Here is a 5,413-nt window from a genome sequence, read left to right on the forward strand (position 1 = left end):
TAAATGGAATACTGTCCCCATATTTAATAGTTAGCAGGTCATTTTTGATACCATTATTATTTCATTCTGACTTGTTTAGAAGTTACGAAGCATCTCTCTCTCCACTCCCTTTTGTTTTGAAAACAAGTATTTTAATGAAGCAGACTGGGTTCATTCCTTGACTCATTCATCCACTGAACAAAAAAATTAATTGATCCATATTAATAAATTAGTGTCCCTATGTCTTAATTCCTACCCAAACATGTATTTGCAGTATCTGCCTTGCCTTTTTGATCGTAAACTATGTGAGGACAAAAATCACATGTTATTCAGCTTTGAAGTCCTCAGTTTCTTTTCAGTGGTGGGTACTTCATAAACATGTAGTGAATGGATGGATTGATGGATGGACGTTTGGTTGAATTAGGCAATAACAGAAGCTGACGGAATAAATTATGAATTCAAAATATTATCTTCAGACCATTACTTTGCTGAGAACCACTGCAGTATGTGTACTGAATATCTGTCACTTTTGTTATTATTTTTGTGTGCTTCATAGCCCTTCATTTGGGGGAACCTCTAACTCATTCCATAGTAACCTGCTTGGTCCATGAGGCTCAAATGGCCTTATTCATTCCTAAATTTTGGCACGTGATCTAGGCCTACAGAATCTTCGACATATTCAAGTGCAGGAATAGAAACAATAACAATTAGGGGCGCGTGGGTGGCACAGCGGTTAAGCGTCTGCCTTCGGCTCAGGGCGTGATCCCGGCGTTACGGGATCGAGCCCCACATCAGGCTCCTCCGCTATGAGCCTGCTTCTTCCTCTCCCACTCCCCCTGCTTGTGTTCCCTCTCTCACTGGCTGTCTCTATCTCTGTCAAATAAATAAATAAAATCTTTAAAAAAAAAAGAAACAATAACAATTAGGCTTTTTCCAAGGCAGCGAGTAAGGTGAGTGGAGGAGACACCCCATCTGGGAGATTGTAAGTATAAAATTAATGTGAACTAGAGCTACGACGGTCTCTGTTCCACCACCAGAGGAAGAGCTTATATAAGAATAAAGCCAGGATGAAAAAAATGGACTTGAGGGACAGAGAGAGAAAAAAATACAAACATTGTATTTGAATCATGAAATGTAGCCAAGCCTGCAGCCCACTTCTCAGAATGTGGGTAAATAATTCTCCCATTTATTTGTTTTTTTACATTAGTTAATATTCAATGACTATTGCTTAGAAGCAAATGAGTCCTAATTAACATAGGAAAATCTAAGGGAAATATACCAATATTCTCACTTTTAAAAATAAACACTTGTATCTCTTAGGACAATCACCATCATCAATCGGGAGTTTAGTGAGCTATTAGGATATGCGGGGAAAAAAATCCCTAAAAAATTAAGGCACATAAGTATCTGTACTCTGTGCCTTCCCGTTAACTCCTGGAGTCTTTTTTTTTTCTTATTTTCTCCCTAGTTTTACTGAGATATAATTGACAAACAAAATTGTATTAAAGCATACAGCATAATAATTTGATATATGTATATATTATAAAATTATTACAATAAGTTAACATCTGTTACTTCACACAGTTATAACTGTTATTTAATTGAAAAGTCCTGTAAGTCCTATTTAATGAAATCTCTTATTTATTTCCCAAATACTTCCTCTATTTCCCTGTCCATGGCCACTCCTATGACTCAAGCTACCATCTCCACTCACGGCCACACCTAGTACAACCTCCCAGCTAGACCCTTGTCCTCTTGTTTCTTCATCTGATCATCTGCCCAAGGCCAGGATGATTTCTTTGGGACACTGTGTGCACCATGTCAATCCTTTCCTTGAAACATACATCATCTCTCATTACTCTCAGAAAAAAGTCCCAATTGTTCTGCTTAATTTACAGACCCTACCTTTCTGCCCATCTTTGTTTCTTTCAACTGTCCCTTAGCCCACTTCCCTTTAGGCACAATGACATTTGAAGAAAAAAATCCTTCAGCATGCCATACTCTTTCATCATTTTAGGACTTCATATAGTCTGTTCTCTTTGCCTGGAATGCCCTTCTGTTACTTACTCTCTAAAATAGTTTCTACACCTTTGTAGAGGGTTGAATGATGTCCTTCCAAAATTCAGGTCCACCTGGAAGCTCAGAATAAAACCTTATTTGTGAAGAGCGTCTTTGCAGAGGTAGTCCAGATAAAGATGGAGGTGACATTATACTGGATGAGGGATGGATACTAAATCCAATGAGAAAGTCCCTTTAAGAGACAGAACAGGACATACAGAGACGTAGGGATGAAGGCAACGTGAAGATGGAGGCAGAGACTGGAATGATGATGCATTTACAAGCCAAGGAACACCGAGGAATGCCTACAACCAACACAAGCCAGGAGAGAGGCATGGGGTGGCTTCTCTCTCAGAGGCTCCAGAAGAAACCTATACCATGAACACTTTGCTATCAATTTCCAGCCTCCTGAACTGTTAGATTGTCTTTCTGCTGTTTTATGTGACCCGGTTCATGGGACTTCGCAACGACAACTCTAGGAGATGAATACAACTATCTTTGCGTATCACTGTACAAGGTACCTTCTTTGTGAAGTCCTCTCCTCTATTGCCAGTCAGAATCAAATATCCCTTCGAGGTCCTGCCCTAGAAGACTCTCCCCCCCCCCCCACTTCATTATGTTTACATTTCTGTTTGTTTCTCTCCCAGTAGTCTATACTACATAGCTTTTCACAGTTGTGTGCCCAGGACTATTACCACGGCCAGCAGGTAACAGGTTTCAATAAGCATGCTTTGATTGATTTACTGTATCTTATTCCCCTCTGTTCTTTTAGAACCCAGTGCAATAGCTGCTATGTAACGAGTGCTCAGTAAATGTTGTGTACCCAGTGATGGCATTTGTCAGCGGGCTTGTGCTGTTCACGGTGGCTCAGCCTGGCGACTATGGCGCTCACTGATCCCTGTCCCCAGTGAAGAGTGTAGGGCTTGCCCGAGGGGATTCCATCGAAGAGCCCTTCATAACTCCACAATCCTTTCTCATGCATAACTGAGGGTAACTGTCCAAAAACCCCATGAAGCTTTTTTTTTTTTTTAAAGATTTTATTTATTTATTTGACAGAGATAGAGACAGCCAGCGAGAGAGGGACCACAAGCAGGGGGAGTGGGAGAGGAAGAAGCAGGCTCATAGCGGAGGAGCCTGATGTGGGGCTCGATCCCATAACGCCGGGATCACGCCCTGAGCCGAAGGCAGACGCTTAACCGCTGTGCCACCCAGGCGCCCCCCCATGAAGCATTTTTAACAGGTGTTCTTTTCTCCACTTTGAGGAGAAAAAGCCAAATCTTATGACTAGACAGTCACAATAGAACTGAGTAGTTCTGATTCCACATTCATGGTTCCTGCCATTGAATCCTAAGACTCTATTAACATTGGGACAAAAACTTTCTGATTCTTCAATTATCCTTCCATTTAAACAAAATGCTTTTCATTCCTCCTGTGACAGGTACAGAGAAAGCTGTTGGGAGAACTTAAGCAAGATGACCCACAGTGTGGGGCAGTGGGAGTTTAAGCACATAAATCCCAGGAGAATCTCAAATGACAGTGGAAGATAGGCATGTTGTCCTATGAACTCTAAGTAGTCTCCTTGGTCATTTCCAAATGTGTCCTACCGCATGAGAAACATTATGGAGTCAGCAAATCTGTAGATGGTGTGAAAATCAAATGGAAACAGAGATGGAAGCAAGACTGGAGAGTGCGTACTTTGCTCTGAATACAACAGGAGGAAATGCGATTGTGTATTACAATGAATCAGTAGTCTACAAAAATCATGGAGTTGGCCAATGCTGAGAGCAAGGGCAAGTGGGAGTGAAAAGCAAGAAGCCTGGGAATGGAAAGTCAGTCAAAAATAGCAAAATGTTTTAGCTTTCAAAATTTGCACTTGAGGGGTATTTGGAGGCTTATCAGGCCTTGGAGTTCCAAATTTCTCCTGAGATAAATAAATAATGTTTGCTGTCTTTGTGCGTTTAGAATAAACTCACAAAAAAAGATGTATCTCCATTGTGTATCTGCTGAGAGAAGAAAAAAACTCCTTTTTTATTAATAAGACTGAAACACAGAGTGTGTTGAAATACTCTATACTCTCTGGGAATGGAAAAATACTAGACAGTGTGTATGTTAAGTAGGTTCAAACAGGAGGAACAAAGGAGTCTCCCTGCATTTCTACTCCAGGTGGTACACTGTGTGGTTAAATACATAGGCTTTGCAGTTCCGCTGACTTGGTACAGGTCTTGGGTATATTATTAAGTCATCTATACAATCTTGGACAAGTTATTTTATTTCCCCATGTCTCAGTGGCTTCATCTATAAAATGGAACAAATGACATACATAAATCAGAGGGTTGTGGTAGAAGTAAAAGGAACTATGGGGTAAATGATACAGAATGTTGCACAGCACACAATAAGCACCAATATAAGCCCTTACTCTTGATGTCTATTTTATGTGGATTCAGCAGTAAAAATATAAAAGATGGAAGAGAAATATACACGATAGTCAAATGCTCAGAATGTAGGGACAGACAGGCCTTGCCCCTTACTGGCTGTGTGCTATTAAGAAGTAATTTAATTTCTCTAAGCCTCATTTTCGTCTTTGATAAGATAAGATGATAACAGTACCTTCCTCATAAGGTTGTTGTGGCATATCACTTGGTTGATTACCTAGCACACAGTACAAGGTCGACACCTGGCAGCTGTGTGCATCACAGACTTGGAATTCTTATGTCCTGGCCGTGAGAACTGATTGCTTTAGCAAAACATAACACGCAAAGCAGTAAAGTTTTTCCTTCCATGGGCCACTAACAGCTGGTTTGATTCTGCCCTCTAAAGAAAAAACCAAAAAACCAACCAACCAACCAACCAACCAACCAACCAACCAACCAACCAACCAACCAAGAAAAATAAAGTAAAATATGTTGAAAGATGAAAGAAGATATTGAACTTTTAATTTTAGGGTAAGGCATGTTTCTGGTGTGTATGTGTGTGTTTTCCCTCTAGGTACCAAAGTGATAGCTGCTGCTCCTTTATCGGACTTCATTTGGGGATGGAACAAAAGCTGAGACCTCCATTCTGTACGTTTAGGGTATTGTCTTTCATCAAGAGCCCTCCTGGTCTCTTTCAGAGGGAGCTGAATGGATATAGCCATGTGTTAGGGTAGTCACTGGAAGCCTACACAATTTTGAAAACCTTTAAGAGGAGAGCACAGGGTAGAAAATGATTAAAATGTTCAGCAAAACTTATCTTCCAGTTGGATACAAATACATACATTCAGTATGAAACCGCGTAATGAAGCATCGGGGTCTGAAAGTTGAGGTCTGAACACGAAGGCCAGAAGACAAGTTTCCCAATTCTCCATCCACAAGCCTTGCTTGTGGGGAACGTCCTGAAG

The sequence above is a fragment of the Ursus americanus genome, chromosome 5 (genome assembly GCF_024610735.1).
Source record: "Ursus americanus isolate L20-20 chromosome 5, mUrsAme1.1.p, whole genome shotgun sequence".
Lineage (NCBI taxonomy): Eukaryota > Metazoa > Chordata > Mammalia > Carnivora > Ursidae > Ursus > Ursus americanus.